Source organism: Dipodomys merriami, unplaced genomic scaffold, assembly GCF_024711535.1.
Source record: "Dipodomys merriami isolate MVZ:Mamm:240054 unplaced genomic scaffold, mDipMer1.0.p SCAF_9, whole genome shotgun sequence".
Classification (NCBI taxonomy): Eukaryota; Metazoa; Chordata; class Mammalia; order Rodentia; family Heteromyidae; genus Dipodomys; species Dipodomys merriami.
This window is the reverse complement of record NW_027206512.1, coordinates 19,078,671-19,084,599: the sequence shown is the minus strand read 5'-3', so window position 1 is coordinate 19,084,599 and position 5,929 is coordinate 19,078,671. Positions and strand designations below refer to the sequence as shown.

Below are 5,929 nucleotides of genomic sequence, written 5' to 3'. Positions count from 1 at the left end.
TTCTCCCAATCTGTGGGCTTTCTATTAATCTTGCTAGCTATGTCCTTTGCCATGCAGAAGCTCTGCAGTTTCATGCAATCCCATTTGTCCAACCTTTCTTTGATTTGTTGTGTTTCTAGGTCTTTATTAAGAAAATTTCTGCCTGTGCCAACAAGACCTAGGGTTTCTCCTATTCCTTCCTGTAATGTTTTCAGGGTGTCTGCTTTGACTGTGAGGTCTTTGATCCATTTGGAGTTGATTCTGGAGCAGGGTGATATATAAGGATCTAGCTTTAGTCCTCTACAGGTGTTAAACCAGTTTTGCCAGCACCATTTACTAAACAGGCTATCTTCCATTCTTTTTTTAAGCTCCCTTATCGAAACTTAGGTGACTGTAGGTTTGTGGGTTCATTTCTGGGTTTCAGTTCTATTTCATTGGTCCTCAGGTCTTTTCTTGTGCCAGTACCACACTGTTTTGATTACTATGGCTTTGTAGTAGAGTTCCAAGTTTGGAATTGTTATTCCTCCAGCATTGTTTTTTTCTGCTAAGGATTATTTTTGCTATTCAAGGTCTTTTATTGTTCCGTATAAATTTTTGGATTGCCTCTTCTATTTCCTTGAAGAAAGAGGTTGGGAGATTGATAGGTATTGCATTGAATTTGTAGATAGCCTTGGGAAGTATTGCTATTTTCATGATGTTAATCCTCCCAATCTGGGAGCATGGGAGGTTTTTCACTTCTTTAGTTCTGCTTGAATTTCTTTTTTCAGATTTTTATAGTTTTCATCATAGAGGTCCTTCACTTCTTTAGTTAACTCCTAGGTATTTTATTTTTTGTGGGGCTATTACCAAAGGAGTTGCTTTCCTGATTTCAGCCATGCTCTTCTCGTTATTGGCATACAGAAAAGCCATTGCATTTTTTTTATTGTGATTAAGTGACTACGTAAATCTCACAAATTTCATAGTCTTGTGAGATAGGGATACTTCGTTAAAGTCACAACCACATTCTAACATTCGTGGGGCAAATTGTCTTTGTTGTGGTCTATACAGTTTGTGAGTTCTATGAGCTTTGACAATACAGCTATTTCTTCCACATTGGATAAGTACATTTCTTTCCTTTTGCTTAGTGTCAGCTGTTTCCTCTTTCCCTCTCATTCCCTCCCTCCCGTCACTGCCCTTGAGTTGCTTAGTTCATTTTGGTCAGTGTCCAGTGCAGCTGATGGGTCCCACTGCTGTATGTTTTCCTGTTTCCCCATTTCTGTGTCCTCCTAGTTTCCCTCAGATGAGCACATATATACCACATATGTGGTCAGCAGCATGGAGTCATTTAGTAATGATTCGACCAGATGAGCGCAGGTCTTTTGTTCCTCAAGTCTTGTTTACTTTGTTGTATCTCTTTATGTTTTGGATTTAACATCCACATATCTGGGAGACCATCTGTCCTTTGTCTCTTTACTGTTGGCTTACATCACTCAACATGATTTTTTCTAGTTCCATCCATTTCCCTGTGAATGCCATTATTTTTTCCTTTCTAATGGCTGCATAATATTCCATTGTATATAGGTACCACAATTTTTGGATCCATTCATCTATAGTGGGGCATCTGAGTTGTTTCCATTTCTTGGCTATTGTGAACAGTGCCACAATGAACATGGAGGTGCATGTGTCCTTGTATCCTGGATTTCAGGGTAGATGTCTAGAAGTGTTATGACTGGGTCATAAAGGAGGTCAATATTTAGCTTTCTGAAGACCCTCCAGACTGCTTTCCAACGTGATTGTATTAGTGTACATTCCCACCAGCAGTGCAGTAGGGTTCCTCTTTCTCTGCATCCCCTTTGGCATTTGTTGTTGGCTGAAATTAGGATGCGGGCCATTCTGACTGGGGTAAGGTGGTATCTCAGGGTTGTTTTAATTTGCATCTCCTTTACAACCAGGGATGGTGAACATTTCCTAATGTGTTTGCCATTTTTATCTCTTCTGAGAAGTGTCTCTTAAGTTCCCTTGCCCATTTAGTAATGGGTTTGTTAGGGAATAGTTTCTTGAATTCCCTGTATATACAGGATGTTAACCCCTTGTCTGATATATTGCTGGTAAATATTTCTTCCCAAGTAGTTGGCTGTCTTTCTAGCTTGGTTTCTATGTCTTTAGCTGTGCAGAAACTTTTTATTTTAAGGTGGTCCCATTTGTCCAGTCTCTTCCCAATTTGTTGTGACCTTGGGACTCTGTTTAGAAAGTTCCTGCCTGTGCCTATAACTTCAAATGTCTCTCCTACTCTGTCTTGCAGTAGTTTCAGAGCATCAGGTTCGATGTTAAGGTCTTTAATCCATTTTGAGTTGATGTTAGTGCATGGTACAAGCTGGGGTCCACTTTTAGTTTTCTGCATGTGGCTGCCCAGTTTTCCCAGCACTAGTAGTTGAAGAGACTGTGCTTCTTCCACTGTATGTCTTTGGCTTCTTTGTCAATTATCAGCTGACTGTAAGCATGTGGTTTTATTTCTGGATCTTCTAATCTATTCCATTCGTCTTTGGGTCTGTTTTTGGACCAGTACCAAGCTGTCTTTGTTATCATAGATCTATAGTAGAGTTTGAAGTCTGGCATTGAGATCCTTCCCGTGTTGTCTTTTTTTCCTAGAATTGTTTTAAGCCATTGATTTTTGAGGGTTAATTTTATACCCTGCTACTTTGCCAAAGTTTCGGATCCGCTCAAGTAACTTGGGAATAGAGTCCACGCGGTTCTTTAAATACAAGATCATGTCATCTGCAAAGAGGGAGAGTTTTACTTCATCTGTCCCTATTTGGATCCTCTGCATCTTGTCTTATTGCTCTAGCTAGGCATTTCTGATTATTATTAAACTACTAAATTAAAGCAAATATGAAAGTCTTCTACAGTAGAAATTTCTAGTTATAACAGATAGGGATGCCACACATAGTTAAGCCAGTTAAATTGGCTTCTTTTACTTGAAAAAATCCCTCAAATACAATTTTACATTGAAGAAGTAAACTTATGCTCAATATAGAAAAGTGAAAAAAATACAGATGAGCTAAAAAGAGAAATGAAAACTCATCTGGAATCTCAGATAATATCTTGGTGCATACCCCTTATGATAAATGTGTAAGAATTTGTGCATATGGATGTGTGGCAATATTTGTGTATAAGCAAAAACATGGGAACTGGTACATGCTGATTTGTGACCACTACATTCTTCAACAAACAGACAGCTAAGATCTCCTCTTCTTCCTCCTCCTCCTTCTCTTCCACCTCTTCTTCCTCCTCCTTCTTTTCCACCTCCTCCTCCTGCTGCTGATCTCTCTTCTCCTCCTTCTTCCTGGCTATTGACCCCAATACCTCATGCATGATGCTCCATACCATTTGAGCCCTATTATCTTTAACTAGTTGTCCAAATGGGTTTCAATTCCACCTGCCAATTTATGAGCACCACATGCCTTTATTGGTGGTATTTTTGTTTTTGAGATAGGGTCTTGCCTTTCCAGTTGCTATGATTACACCTGTGCACCATCATTCCTGGATACCTTTTCTCTTTTCATTAGCTTCAATTATTTATGTGTATGCATGTGTGTGTTGGAAGGGGGCTATGGGAGCTGGCAACTCTTTTTTTTTCAGGGGAGAGCACAAACCCAGTCTCCCACTACCACAAATCATGTAGTCAAGTTTCCCACATTTGGGAAATCACAGGGGTCAGCACATTTGGAGTGCAATAAATAAGCCTCAACTGGGAAAACCATCTTCATGATCATGGTATCTCTCCTGCCACCAAGTATTTGGCCAGTATTTTAATTGCTGTACAATACAGATTGAGCATCCCTTAACTGAAAACCTTGAGGCCAGAAATGTTTTGAATTCATGGTTCCTCCCAGATTTTGGGATATTTTCATATGCATAATATCTCATTATGCATTATATCTTGGTGATAGAACTGAAGCTTAACATAGAATTCATTCATGTTTCATATACAGCTTCTACATGTAGCCTAAAGATAACTTTATGCATAGTGGTATGCCTACATTTTGTATGAGGTCAGGTATGCAATTTCCTGTGTGTGACCTCATATTGTCACTCAAAAACTTGCAGAGTTTGGAGCATATCAGGTTTGGGGTTTGGAATTAGAGATGATAAGTCTGTATCCCTTAGTTTTGAAGGCCTCATAACTTACACATTCTCTATTATAGGTTGTTCAGAACATTTCATTGTATGAATTAGGACAAGAGCAGAGGTGGTATCTATTTTTGAAACATCAGGAGCAAAAGTATGTGGAAATACTAGTATATTAACCTTCTGTGACAAAAACCTGAGAAAATCAACTTAAAAGGAGGAAAAGTTAATTTTGGCTCGTGGTTTTAGAGGTCCATGGACACTTCTGTGGTAAGTAGAATCCCACGAGAGTGAGCACTTGGTGGAGCAAAGCAGCTTACCTAATGACAACCAAGAAGTGGGGGAGAGAGACAGACAGACAGACAGAGACAGACAGACAGGCAGACAGACAGAGACAGGGAGCAACAGAGGAAGAGACTGATGTTCCAATATACCCTTCAGGGGCACATCTCCCCTGACCTCCCCTGACCTTCTTCTTCCAACTAGACCCCACCTCCCAACAGCACCATTAACTGGTGACAAAGGCTTTGACACATGTCTTTTGGGGGATATTTGAGATTCAAGCTATAACATTCTCCCCCTCACCCACAAGTCCTCATGTACATCTCGTTATGCAAAACACTTTCAGTCAGGCCAGGAATGGTGCTACACACCTGTAATTCTACAGACAGAGGAAGATGGCTGGAGGGTCAACCTGGGCTACAGAGTGAGTACAAGGCTACATAGTAAAACTCTGTCTGAAAAATCAATCAATCAATCAATCAAAGGAGTAGGGACAGATATGGTAATGCCTACCTCTAATCCCAGTTACTCAGGAGGTGGAAATTGGGAGAATCATGGTTTAAAGACAAACCAGGGGATAAAAGAGAAGACCCAATCTCAACAAACAAGTGGGTGTGGTGGCATGTGTCTGTGATTCCATCTATGAGGAGACGTGGGTAAAAGAATCATGGTCTAAGGTCAGCTCTGGTCAAAAAACAAAGGACCCTATCTGAAGAATAACTAAAGCAAAATGGAATCTGGTTTAAGTGTTAGAGACCTGAACATGTTATGTATTTCTGGGTTACAGTGGCATAGGGTGTATATTCTCATTCAGAAAGTACGAAGCAGGGCATAGAATGGAAGGGTGGGTCAGACCAAGGCAGGAGAGAAATCTTGTCAGGATGATCATGAAATCCTGTGGCTCTGCAGGCAGCCTCTGGGGCTGAGATGGCCTTTAAGGATCAGGTGGACTCCTATGCCCGTGTTCTCTTTTTCCCCCCTCTGGTTATTTCCTACCCTACAAATAGAAACAAATGGGAATATATGGCTCAGCAAAGGACAATGAAAAATTAATTTCATTAGTTGGATTGGGCCAAGATTGAGCCTGGTACCAGTAGCTCACATCTGTAATCCTATCTGCTCTGGAGGCTGAGATCTGAGAATTTCACTTGAAAGCTTTCCCAGTTAGGAAAGTCTGTGAGACTCTTATCTGCAATTAACCACCAAAAAGCTGGAAGTAGAGCTGAGGCTCAAGTGGTAGAACACTAGCCTTGAGCAAGAAAGCTCATGGACAGAGCTCAGGCTTGAGTTCATGCTTAGGACTGGCATTAAAATAAATAAATACATTAATAAATAAATAGAATAAAAGGATTGGCAAAATCTGTAATAATACATCTATTCAGTGTAAATGCAAGGAACTCTTAGAAAGACTGAGACTGATCAATATGATTTGAGTGGGCAACTTATAGGCTTAATCTGTATAAGGAGAAAATTTCAGGTTACAAAATTACATGTAAATTGTAACCATAATTTTGCAAAAGGAATCATCTTTAGTTCAGTGGAGAAAAGCGTCTAAATATAT

General features: G+C 40.0%; 1 non-coding gene across 1 annotated transcript; it reads right to left on the bottom strand.

Moving 5' to 3' along the window:
* Positions 1-3,594: 3,594 nt before the first annotated feature.
* On the bottom strand, positions 3,595-3,755 carry LOC138821131 (U1 spliceosomal RNA). Its single transcript, XR_011370069.1, has one exon. It is a non-coding gene; the product is annotated as a U1 spliceosomal RNA (small nuclear RNA).
* Between the last annotated feature and the right edge of the window lie 2,174 nt (positions 3,756-5,929).